Source organism: Carassius gibelio, chromosome A10 (assembly GCF_023724105.1).
Source record: "Carassius gibelio isolate Cgi1373 ecotype wild population from Czech Republic chromosome A10, carGib1.2-hapl.c, whole genome shotgun sequence".
In the NCBI taxonomy this organism is placed as follows: Eukaryota; Metazoa; Chordata; class Actinopteri; order Cypriniformes; family Cyprinidae; genus Carassius; species Carassius gibelio.
Genome location: NC_068380.1, coordinates 9,469,602 through 9,483,783, shown reverse-complemented (window position 1 = coordinate 9,483,783; position 14,182 = coordinate 9,469,602). Strand labels below are relative to the sequence as shown.

General features: G+C 36.4%; 1 protein-coding gene across 1 annotated transcript in view; it reads right to left on the bottom strand.

Annotated features, from left to right (window-relative positions):
* The window catches only part of LOC128020645 (uncharacterized), a 66,952-nt gene extending 53,800 nt beyond the window's left edge, over positions 1-13,152 (bottom strand). Inside the window, exon 1 of the mRNA XM_052607258.1 lies at positions 13,066-13,152. The gene's annotated coding sequence lies outside the window, so the exon portion shown is untranslated. The remainder of the gene's footprint in view (positions 1-13,065) is intronic.
* Between the last annotated feature and the right edge of the window lie 1,030 nt (positions 13,153-14,182).

Genomic DNA, 14,182 nt, shown 5'->3' with positions numbered 1-14,182 from the left:
TCAGTATATGTTTGTGTGAAACCTTTCTCGGGTTTCTTCCAAACTGCAAAGAAAACATTTTAGGGTTCTGTAATCCCTCCCGCAGCCTCTCAAAGCCCCAGAGCTCACCACACACACATCCATATAGTCTGCAGCCCACCTCCCTCTCCCCCTCACGAGACCTGATCTGCCTTCCTGTTGACGTCAAAGTGAATTAGAGCGAGGAGAGCGCAGCGGCTCCCCCCGGGGGGCTGGAGAGCTAATCACGCTGTTCCTCACCGGCCTCAGAGGAAGCATTAGCGTTCCTGTTGCAGCAGACCACCTCATTTACAGTGCAGGGCCCCTTAACAAACAACCAGGACACCAAACACACACATGAACAGCATAATTGCAGAAATACACACCAATAGGTCCCTCATACACACCACAGTAGCCTCCAAATGATTGGTGGGTTTGCCCTTCCCACCCCTCATTCAAACAGTCAGAGAAACGTGAACTTCAGGGTAAACCTCTTTCTCTAATACACAGCGCACCTCTGTGAAATACCTAATCCTAGCCTCCCTCCGTCTCCACAGCGACCTTCTGCATTCCCTCCAGCAGCTCTGAATAATGATTCCACATATAGCAAAGGAGACTTTACACTTTAAACTGTGTGACTGACCTGATTTCTACTCAGATGACTGTGGGTTGGCTCTCTTATGTCTGATGCTCTGATTCAGTGTTATTTTTTGTTATGATCATGATTTTTCATGGCCGATTCCGATACCAATTTTTTTACAACCAAATGTCCGATTCCGATACCGATTTCAGTTTTTTTTTTTTTTAAGCAACAAACAAGAATAGAATGAAGGTATAAATAAACAAGATGTTTATATGATATTTAACAGACCAAACTGGCTTTTGGCTATTGAAAAGAATAACTGTATCTGTATCTGAAGTTAATGGCGGTAATTTCACAGTAAGCACATTCAATACAAACATAGGTGGTACTGACATTTAGCATTAGCATTTAGCTTTTGTTTTTAAATTGGATTGGTTGGTGGTTCAAATACGAGCAACACGAATGTTCAACGCCTAGAATATGGCCTTTAGCCAAATTCTAACATATTAAAACTTACTACATTTTAACTATATTAAAGTTTAGATGTTTTACCGCAGTGACTGATTGCTTTTTGATGAAGAACACAATCAACATTGATGAATGTCAAGGCTAATAGATAGCAAGAATATAGAAAGCTAGATAGCTTTCTCCCTTAAGATCCTCTTGTCTGTTCAGTTTTGACTGTCCAAATAAAATAAATATGACTACACAGTCTACTACAGTCACTATACCAACACATTTTAAACACAGTCTATGACGCATCTTAAAATCCTCTTGACTTTGACCCAAGTAATGCAAGGTTTAGGTGGTAATTACCCACAATGCCTTGTCAGTAACAGCCCCCCAGCTGCTCAAAGACTGAAAACAACATTTGCTGCTGGGGGTTCAGAACTTCCTGTTACTATGACAACCATGGAACAATTCATATTCAATGTGTCTCTCATCTAATAAAGTGTGTAACATTAGGGCGTAATTGTGTTTCTGTGCAATGTATGAAAAACCCCTTTGCAGTGAACGATGCCTGATAGCATTTGTCAAAAACGTCTGGAAGAATGACAGACTCTTTTTCTGTATCAGAAGATTGTGACTTGGCATCACAAAATCATTCAAATTTGATTATAAAAGTAACCTTTAAATACGGATGGCAAGCACAACTAACCACAGTGTCAAAAACAGTGCAACTCTATAAAGGCATGTGATGCATTTAAACTATAAATAGCTTTAAAAGGCATCATGGTGGAGAGGTGTCTCCTTAATATCACTTATAGTAACTTATAGAAGTGCAGCAGGACCAAGGAGGTTGAGTGAAATGAAAGTAGAATTCCTGGGAATTAGAAAGGATTTAGTGGACAATAGCAGGTATTCCCACTAGTGTAACTAGACTCTACTTGGCGTCACGAGAGGCTTAAACTTCACATTAAACCAGTGTGCAGCTGACACAGGAGGCCACGCTAGACACAACAAGAGGAATATGAAGTAACACGCATTAAGCTCATATATACACACTGAGAACAAAACAAAGTTGATTTTGTTACATTTCAGACTTACGAACAAACTCAGAAATGATACTTGATACTTGAAATAGCCTATATGCTGTGCTCTCCATGTCGAAACAACACTTTTATTTCTGGAATATTTGCTGCAGTGTCTTCTACATTAGTGATCTTCAGGAAACCAAACAGGAAAAAAGACTTGACTGCGTAAAATATTTCCAGCAGTAGCAATGAGACAGGTAGATCCAGGCTCTTAACTGGAACAAATCCCTTCTAAATCTTTTAAATGGCACACCAACTCACCACAAAATTTGTATTTCCCCAGACTTTCAGAGAAGAGTTTATGGGAACTGTAAAACGTGTGATGCCGCCGATCTCTGAATGTCAGAATCTGTAATAATGACACATTATTATAAATCTGAAGATGTCACAGTAGCACTTCATTGCATCATAACGGCCGTATTTTAATAAACGCCTGTAAAGGGTTGTCTCATGATTGTTTTTCAGAAATGCTTGGGGTCAGCAAGATTTTAGTAATGTTTTTGAAAGAAGTCTCTAATGATCACCAAGCCTTCATTTATTTGGTCAAATATACAGTGAAAACTGTAATATTGTGAAATAAATGTGTCCTATTTGAATATATTTTAAAATGTCATTTATTTCTGCTGATGGCGAAACTGAATTTTCAGCAGCCATTACTCCAGCGTCACACAATCCTTTAGAACTCATTCTAATATGCTAATTTTCTGGTCAAGTACAAAATCTTTTTATTATCAATCTTGAAAACAGCTTTTTCTTTATTATGCTGGAGCACTGAGGGTTGCCATTGTGATTGCTATGGAGTGTTAGGTTCAAATAATAATAAAAAAGTCCCTTTTTTATATATATACTAGTCTATATATATGACTCAATCCATCCATCAAGTGTAAATCTATGAGATTACCAAAATCCAAATCTCTTGGTAAATATTATAAATTAACATTATTATTATTAAAACTAACAAAAGCTGATGGTCACCTTATTTTGTGGAATATCCGGTGCCTGAGCTCATATGCTGTTTCGTTTCTCTCTGCTCACCGGAGCTCTCTGGTCCTCAGCCAAACTTCAGCTCTCATCTGCCCAAACCCAGACACTCTGTGAGGCCTGCTGCTCGCTCTGCTTCCTGTCCTGGGACTTCAGGAATGAGAGCTGGGACATGGGAGAGTCCGACACTAAGCTTTCAGCAGATTCCCTAGCTTAAGAGGACTTTCACAAGTCTGTCGCATACACACAAGATGAGACACACACGTACAGGCTCGTGGAAGCACATATGTGCAGTCTAAATCCAGAAAATCAAGTAAGGAAATATAAATACTAATGCATTATAGTGTGCACTGCTAATGTACATACAGGAGTCCCTGTATTACTGAGGCAGTAACAAACTTTAATAAACTGTCGATACTGTTACACTAGATGTCTTACTCACTTTCACTCAGTGCCCATCTTGGTATTACAGTCAGCAATTCTTTTATGTAGATAATAGGCATACAAGTATTTTATATTAATGCATGTGGCAGATGCTTTTATCCTTTTTTTTATGCTAGCATCATGTTCTGCAGTTTGAGTTAAATAAAACTTTTGAGTTTTCTACAAAAAAAATAAAATAAAATAAATAAATAAATAAATAAATATATATATATATATATATATATATATATATATATATATATATATATATATATGACAGTTTATGCTAATTCCCACAACAGCGATTCTTATGGCAACATTGATAATGTGGATAATGTGTTTTGACACAGTTCAGAAACAAAATCCTTCCACCACAATAATAATGGTGTCCTCAGTCCACGTTTTTAAACACAGTTTGGTTGATCTTTAATCTAGCTTTTAATTTAGTTCTAGGTTACCATTTACCAGGTTTTCCACTGCCACAGAAGTTGTATTATCCACTCTGATTACACTGGCAGGTTTAGGAAGGACAGTGAGGAATTCCCCTACCCTATATGTGTTCACCATGACCTCTCACTCTGTTTTTCCACCCTCCTTTTCTAATGGGAATGAAAAAGTTAACCCTTTCCCTCTTGCTCAGGCCAGTTGTGTTTTTTGCTAAAGTCAGCTGAGCTAAAAGGTGTGATGAGCTGTATTAAGTGTCTATAGTGGTTTATAAATACCTCTGGAGCACATATGACCAGCAGAATGGTGGACTGCGACATGACAGAGATATAAAAGGCAGGTGTACACCATATCTTGCATTACTGCCACCTTCTGTGCATTGCTTTGCACTTCTGTTCCAAAACTGGCAAGGATGTATTAGCCACCTGGGTGCATGGGCCCAAGTTCTCTACCTAACGGTGAGGGCATTCGCTGTCCTAGCTCTTACCAAAAACTTGTGTCATCCTACCCCAGCTATGGCAGAGCACAACATGCATGCGTCTACATTTCCCTCACACTCTGGGGCAGCAGCTGTTTATATTTCACTTTTAGCTCAGAGCTGTCATCAGTCCTTTCTGAAGGGCAACGCTATAAAGTTCTAACAGTCAGGGAGCACAAGATTGTTTTCCACACAGTTGTGGTCGATAAATGGCTGATGCATCGCTGATCAGTCTCCTAGCTGTTATCGCACCCAGTGTTTGCAGGCTCGCATTAATATCATCCCCCGTATGGCATGTGATGATTTCTCCGAAGACCATCCGTTTCTACAGTTTCACACAAAGCGCGGCACAATTTCATCTGCTATATTTATCTCCCTCTAAGTTTTCAATTGAACAGTCACCAGAAGTCTGACGGCTAGCAGCTGGAGAAAACTGAAGTACAGGCGTCTGTCCGTAAGATCATCAACCAGTCGATTCAGTAAGGTCACCACAGCAGAGTTAACACTGCAACAGAGAGCGCTGAATATCCATTCATTTCAATGGGGAAGGTGCATTGGACAGAAAAAGTTAAAAAATATATGATGATTTTTAATTTAATAAATAATATTAATATGTAATAATGGAATAAATAATGTAATATAATGTAATAAATACTTTTAATTATTAGATTAGATTTGATTCAATTTTATTGTCATTGCACATTTAAGGAACAATGCAACGGAATGCAGTTAGCATCTAACCAGACAGTGTCTACAATATGTTACAAATGTAAAATAAATAGACAGATAAGGCAAGACTATGGACAAAATGTAAATATTTTTAAATACTATCAGCATGATATACAGATAGGTGTACTATTAAAATATAATATAGATGGAATGTGACACTAACTATGAATATTATTTACACTGCATGTACATGTACACGTGTGTGTGTGTGTGTGTGTGTGTGCGTGCGTGTGTGTGTGTGTGTGTGTGTGATTTAATAAGCATGATTATATATATATATTTATTAAGACCAATCTGGAATAATAAGACTTCATTTGGAGTGATAATCACATGTAAGTCAGAAAAAAAAATTATTTAATCATTTGCCTTCTGATAACATTAATGATAATTCAGAATGATATGTAGTATAATATAACTGAAAATAAAAACTTTTCAAGTTTAGTTTTGATGCAGGGGTACTTGAGTCTTGCTGATGAGGCTATGGGGGTACATAAGACCAAAACGATTGGGAAACATAGTAATGTGCTAATTTATTGCAAAGTAGCTGCTTTGGGAATAAAAGATTGTTTAATGTTCAGAGATATCTCTAAACACTAAAGCCAGAACACACTCAGTCTGCAATCTTTAATATGTTTACACTCCACTTGAAAGGAAACAACTTAATGCCTTCTGGGGCCCCTAAAAACAAAGCAGATCGAGAAGCAGCCATATGTGGTTTAGCGTGGTTGGAACATCCATTAAAAAGCCAAAAATATGTTGCTGAGGCCTTTTGTTGGCGAATGCAACCGCCTCTTAAATCTGAAATGACATGAGGTTTTCCCAAAACTGTCGGCACATACTGTATGAACGCAATAAAGCAGCTGGTGTGTGCGAGCGTTGGTGTGAAATCTCTCATGTGCTCGAGGAAAGCAAAGCACCCCACAGCCTAAAATCGTGCTGCTTAAACTGATGTATCAAATATCACCCACCAGCAGTGCTAAACAGCACTGCGCTCTGAGGAATTCAGATATAATGATGAACACTCGCACTGTTGGACTGATAAAAACATCCACATATATAAACAGACAAATAATAGGGAAATTAGCAACTTTTTCAACACTAAATTGCAGAGTGGTTGTGAAAATCACTTTTAACTTATTAAAATAAATCATTTAGTGACATTAAAACACTTTACAAGACTATTCTGCAACCATTGTGGTACAATAACACTAAGAGCCTCCCTTGAAAAAAAGTGTTTTTATTGATGCTAGAACTCCTGTATCATTTTGCTTTTTTTTAGAGACATTTTGAGCTATAATATTAGTACAAAAATTAATCTCCAATGAGTTTAGAGCAATCAATGTGGGCCACACAGCTTTCCACACAGTTTCCACACATTCCCAAATCCATTACCCTTCACTTTTGGAAAACAATTCAATGCAGTTTGTCTGCACTCTGCATTTCCCTGCATGAAGGGGAAGGGAAGCAAAAAATTCCTTGCAACTTAGGTTTTTTATTATTATTATTATTATTATTATTATTATTATTATTATTATTATTATTATAGACTTCCAGTAGCTATCATAAATAGATACATTTGAAAAAGTGTAATTTCATCAACTTGAATAAAATGAAGAATACATCTTTTGTCTTAAAAATATCTGCAATGATTTTAGGGATTCTTATATTAGCTACAACATTTTAAATATAATTAACAAATCAGTTTTCTACTTATAATTTTAGAGTTTAATTTAGTGTTTTACTTGCCATTTCTTTGTAATTGTTCGTGAAATTTACTAGCAATTTGTCATTGAAAATTGTTTCTTTCCAGTCTATTAAAGAACATTTGGTAATGCAGGTGTTCATTTGAGTTAATTTAATATTTTGTATTTGAGTATACAAAATATTATTTTTTTCCCCATCTTTTTTTTGAGAAACACTTTGTGCTTAATGAAATTTATCATCAAATGATAAATTTCACTAAGCACAAAGTGTTTCTCAAAAAAAAGATGGGGAAAAAAATAATATTTTGTATACAACATACATATTATTTGTAGATCACTTAATAGATTCATAGCATCAAAAGGACTATTCAAAGGATCAGTAGGCTCTTTCCAAATATCCAAACTAAATTGGAATTAGTCTCGGTTGAAATAAATAAATAAAGACACAGTTATCAAGCAGAAAAAAAAACTGCAAGCTAGCAGCACGAGAAACTGCAAGCTGTAAATCAAAGATTTTGGTTAAAGCCACCAGGAAGCCAAGTGCTTTTTGACATCCCAGAGGATGATTGATCCTGATGCATTTTATTAGAAAGCAAAAAAAAAGGGGTTCCTAATGGCAACAGGCCAATACAACTATAGCTGAGATACACCACTTTGTAAATAAAACTCAGATCCATTTGTATGGATTGATGTGCATTAATAATCCTTTTAATTAGACGTTATTCAGGAGTCACTCACCATCTTTATAAGGAAAACCATTCCAATGCATTAATAAAAGGAAAATAATAAGTCCTTGCTGTTAAGTGAATCTGTTATGCATGGCATTTTGCACACGTACAGCTACCGATCAATGCCTTTCAATGGCTCTTAGCTTGAAAGAGGATGATGGAAACGTAAGGGGTTCTGTTCGAAACGCAACAAAAGATGCACAAATAGATCAGCGGGAGAGGAAACTCCGATATAGCTCAGTGTCAAAGGTCCAAATGAAATCAGGTGGTTGGAATCAATGGTGGTCTGTGTTTGAATGCTCCAGAGGACAGAGCAGGAAGTGTGAATGGGAGAAAAACATGCCTTTATGAATGATGTCATTGAAACGGGATGGAGCGAGATGCGACTTTCGGAGAAGATGGCTTTTACAGTAATAGATGAGAATTCAATGCACTATTTCAGCTCTAATAAAAACGGCGCACTGCAGAAGACAGGAGAGCGAAATGCACACAATGCACCACTGGAGAACATCTATCTATCTCCAGTCACGCCAAATGACACCAACATCTGAAATGTCTAAAACATGTGAGGACTACAATTCTCATGCACGCTCTAATAGAGAAAATATTAAACATCATTCTCTCTCAACCTTAGTCAAGCACTCTCCTGCCTCTAGCACATTATTTTAATTTGACTAGTTATTATACTCATGCATATATTTATATATTTGGGGGGGGGGGGGGGGTTGAATTGGTCTTGGGTGTGTGTTTTTTTTCTACTTTGATCTCAAACCGAATTCAAATAAAATATTTCCAACCTTTATCTTTTCTGAGAAACAACTCAGAAATATAATAAATTCAGGATTTGGTGGAAGTGTTGGTATTTCCCTCAGTGACGCTGAGTACATTTTTACTTGGATTATCAGCATTCCACTAGAGATAAGAACAAAGGCACTTGAAGGTTTACAGTGTTGTTCAAGGTTTTTAAATTCAGAATTAATAATAAGCTGCTGCTAATTTGATTCTGCTTTTGATCCTAGTGAAGTATTTTTTTTTTCCATTCTTATGAAAAACTTTGTCATTTGCATGAGATAATAATACTTTATTTTTAAAAATTGCCAACCGGTTCAAAGGTGACTGCAGTTCACTGGTGATTGTCAGGGCAGTAGGGTGCAGTTGCTGAGGTGTTGCTGGTACTCAATGGTCAACATCAAAAGATCCCACCTACAAATCACAATATGATATTCTGGTTTCTAGAATTGGCTTGGGTTCCTCCTGCAATGCAAGTCTAGTAGATTTTTTTCCCAGGAATTCTGCAGGGTTTTTAAAATCAAACCAAAGGCATGAGACCATTTTAAGACATGCACACATATAATTACAGTAAATGGCTGTGAAAATAATGATTTAAACAACATTATAGACCAAATAATACAGGTTTCTACAAATGCAGCCATACCGTGATTCATATATATGTATATGTATATGTATATGTATATGTATATGTATATGTATATATATACTTTTTTTTAAAACCTCTAATAACCACACAATGATCTGCAAGGCAGGGTTATTATAGTTAACTAAAACTAAAACCATATTAAAAAAATGTCATAAATATGTGTGTGTGTGTGTGTGTGTGTGTGTGTGTGTGTATACATATTTCAAATATTTGCCAGTGCTACATTAATCAATTTAGCAAACATGATGTACTACAAAAAAATTTATAAATAAAATAATAATAATAAAATGCTTAAACTAACTAAAAATAAAATGAAAAACAAACAAAAACTGATTAAAATATTAATAAAATGTACAATAGTATCTCAATGATATTAAAATAAATAGCTCTCATTTTCTCAATAAGTCAAACAATTTCTGGTACTGTACCACTCATTTGTGTAGCACAAACTGCACGGAACGAGTTACATCAGAAGAGATCAGATGTGCTAAAACATTAGTCACATTTAAATGAAGACTAAATGTGCGTTTATTGAATGAGCACTGTGCCATGTCCCAACTGACTGCACTATATTTGATGTATAATCATTTTCTATTCTTAACTGTTTTCAATTCATTTTATACATTTTAGACTTCTTATTAATCTATTTTGATCTATTATTTTGTTCAAGCTGTTTTAAATGCTGCAGATATAGACATGAGTACAAGGATAGTCAATGGCAGATTTTCATCAACTCATTTGTCATTTGCCGGCATCTATTTAAGCGAGTGACAAGTGCTGACATGCACACCAAAGGACAACTTCATCGCATTTGTTAACATCAGATCATTGCTTCTTTTCAGAGACTGGCAATTCCAAGTCTTTGTTTTCTCGGAAATCAAATCCACGTCAGTTTCAACATATCATGCCACGTCTCTCCAAGGCCAGAGTGACATGAAAACAGCACGGCCTGTTATGTGAGCGCCAGCATACAGGTGACCGTTAAGTGCCTGGACACGTATATCAAGCAAATCTTCCCCTACCTCCAGATCCCAAGAGAGGAGTTTGACCGCCATGCCTAGCGGTAGGAGAGCAGTGAAGTCATTTGGACACACAGCCGTCCAACGGCAATAACAGGCCCACGTTCCTCAGAGATCCATCAGGATCAGCAAAGGCTTAGCGGTGGAAGCCTGTAAGAATACAGCTCTGTCTCTGTGCATTTAAGAAGAGCCCAGAACAATGTAGCCTCATATTGTTTCACCTTGAACACAAAAGACCACAGCAGACTACAGACTAATGAATAATTCCCATTTGAGACTGCATTTTTTATTTTGCACAGATACGACGAGTATCTCATTAACTGTCAACAGACAAACAACGTGTAAGATCTGAAAATCCGAAAGAGACCTGCAGAAAAATTGGCATTTAAATGATTAGTGCCGTGGATGTATTTAGTAAGCATCAAAAACGACACATTAGAATGGAAGACAATTTTCTAAATAACTTTATGCAAGTCAAGAAGCATTACAACTGGTTTACAATCTTCTTTTTTGCTCAGTTTACTTCGCTCATTTAGGGTGACTGAGTCATTTTATTAGTGATTAGACCAAAAGAGCTCCGGGTCCTGCAGTATTGAACCTCAGATTGTAATTTGCTCATAATGTGGAGAAAGGGAATATGCAAATAAAGTTGGAGTATTTTGTGTTTGCAGTTTTGCCCCTGGGCAGCTTGTCCCGTGACACAAATCATCAATTAAGATCCCAGCAGGGATCTTGGCATTTAAATTAGCCCCATCCAACAACTTTTATCTTCCAGACAAAACATTACAGCCCTGTGATCCCTTGCACTGCAGAAATAAAACAGCTGATTAAATGAGATTTGACTTTGGGTAGAAAATGGGCATGCAATGTCACTCTCATGTATGTGTCCAGATGCTACACAACAGCCAGTTTGTATGTCATAATATTTGAGACCAAAGATTAAGAAGTTCAAATATACAACTTTGTACTGGAAAGACTGTGATCATCACATTTAAATATTTGTAGAGAGTGTTAATTGTTCAAACATTCAGAATTCAGGTTCAGTTTGTATTAAGCCATCAGAAAAAATTTTTAAGACTATTTTCTCACCACGTTTCTGCAAAAAAAAAAATGGAGCAGAACATCAGAAATTATCTAATTAATGTTTCAATCATGAAATTCAATTATTAACCTAACATGACTGGTGGACCATTTTGATTTGCAGAAAATAACTACGTATAAATTAATCTATTTTCATATAAACTTGCAAATTGTTGTAAAATGCAAACAACCCTGATATCCTGACAAAAAGTCTTTCATATTTTACAGAGACCTTTACAATGATCCGTGTTTTTCAGCTTTGCTAGTTTAGGTATAGAATCCAAATTTACAGAAAAATGCAGTCCCAGTGCAGTTAAGGTTGCTTAATATCATATGCAATATTGAAAGTCACTAAACTTTTACAAAGGAACAAGTCTGTATCCAATGAGTAACTTAATCGCTTGCAATACCAAGTCTGCAAGTCAAAATGGAACAATCAGCTTCATGTTTTATAAATCAGAGAACAAATATAAGAATATAGATATTCTGCTTTCTTATTAATACTATATATATATATATATATATATATATATATATATATATATATATATATATATATATATATATAGTATTAATAAGAAAGCAGCATCAAAGAGCCATTAAACTGACACCTTTTTTATTAAGTAATAGCTGAACTATTATAACTGTACTAGAACCCAATCAAACTTGCTTTTAATAGTATTTCTAATACTGTTTTTACATGTGTTTACTGTTATGTCTGTTATGTCGTTACAAGGATGAAGGGGAATTACGTCTCGAGGGAGGAGCATCTATTTCTACAAGCATCACAACAAGTGCGTCAAATATAAAAGATGGGCGACTTTAAAAGTACATTCACGCACTTTTAAACAACATTTTTAAATATAAAAGATAGATTATATAGTTATTCAAAGAAGACATACGTATTTTTCAACTGTCGCTAAATAGTCGCAAGCAAAAGGCGTGGCGATGCGGTAACCATAACAACAGTACGCTGCCCCAACACAGTTATTAGTGTCAGTAAAAGCAAAGAATATTAGGCTACCTCTTAAAATGACTTTGGTATCGGACAGTTCATGAACAAAACGTAAAACATATTATTATTCATAAAAAAATGTATTATAGATTCACACTTGTCACTGGCGGCAAAAAAATAAAAGAAAAGAACGACCCAAAATGTACCTATATTCTTTAAAACCTTGACTCCGTGAAGTCATTGTAAGCTATAATTTGCATAACACAGGTGAACTATGTTTTTAATTTCCTAAACATTGTCTGATTTCATGTCAAACTGGCAGAAGAGTGTCAGATAAACAATAATGTTACCTTTTTTTCAAAACTGACCGGTCATAAACGAACAGTAAAATACAAATAGAGCTATAATCTTGTACAACTCATTAAAAGCCAATAAGACATAAGTATAGCTCACAACACTGGCGAAAGCAAAATACATCCCAATTAAAATTCAAAATTTGATTTAGATGAGTTTATTTTGCGCGTTATGAATATGACGAATCAGTCATATATCCCTACGGAAAAGATTATAAAATAATTTTAAAAATGCCCTTTAAAGCCCAACAAAAATGTCGACACAAAAATTACCACCACATTTCACAAGTCCAAACGCATCATCCATCAAAACAATCATCCAGAAAGACACGTATGCGCTCCCCAAAACTGCGCGGCATCTTCTCCCGTCTTTCCTCTCTTCCTCCCTCCTTCTATCGCACTCGTTCTCTTCCTCCTCCTCCTCCCTTCCGCTCACTCACGCGCTCTCTCTCTCTCTCTCTCCCTCACTTTCTCTCTCTGTCTATCATTCTCTCCCCTCAGCCCTCGGCCAGTCTGTATGAATAATGTCCTGCCTTTTGTAATGAGAGCGCGAGGGGGGAAACAGGCTGGAGTGTTCGCCCGCTCCGCGCTCTGACATTGAAAATGAATGACAGCTTACCTGAATGCCAATCTTCATCAGACTGACACCAGGCTGACAACACAGCCTATACTCCCCTACACAAGCCGTGACGTCTGCCATTTCAGACCCCTCCCACCACCTCCCCCCTCCACCCTCTCTCTCTCCCTGTACCCCTCGCTGCCGAGTGTACACCTCCGCGGTTCCTCGTCCACTGGCATTATTCCGTGCCGTACCGAACACCCGGGCCCCTGCAGGCGCATCTCCGGTTCATTAACGGCGGAGCCCGCTGGCCCTCTATCGGCATCAAACGAAACCTACATTCGGCTGCAGGTCGCCTCGGCTGTTCGCTTAGTGGGAAAGCAGAGGAAACCGATTTATTTGTGCCACCAGAAACGAGACAATTTGCCACTTGGTCAAATCCCAAATGTATGTTTAGTTATTTTCACACTGTACATCATCTTATAACTAAAACGTATTATTATTATTATTATTATTATTGGCCTACAGAAACATAACCATAGGTTACAAGCAAGGTCACGACTGATAAAGACTAATCTGGATCAAATAGCCTATGCTAGCTTTGGAGTAGGCTACTCATTCATTCGTCCGTTGTTTATTTTTGATAGGATACCCATATAAAAATAAAAGTAAATTTAGTTATTAGTTAGTTATTCCCGTTTACAGTGTACTAAGATAACGTGTAATCAATTGTCTTTTATATTTTAGCTATGCTGTAGACAAAAATATATGAAAATATATTCAAATGAAGGTAGTAATAATAATGGATGTAGGCCTACACTTGCAAACACACACACACACACACACTAGTAGGTTTCTGTGAATTGTGGGGACTTTCCACAAACTTCTATTGTTTTTATACTTACCTCATGGATACACACACACACACTATATATATATATATATATATATATATATATATATATATATATATATATATATATATATATATATATATATATTCACAATTACTGACCAGTCTGTAGAAAGAGGACTGAAATAAAATAAAAAAACACCTATGCGATTAAAATATTATACAATAAAAGATTAAAAGATCATTTCATTATCAGTGAGCTTCCAAAGACAACGTAAATTGTTTACACGTACTACGCATACTCAGGATTCACATAAACTACAA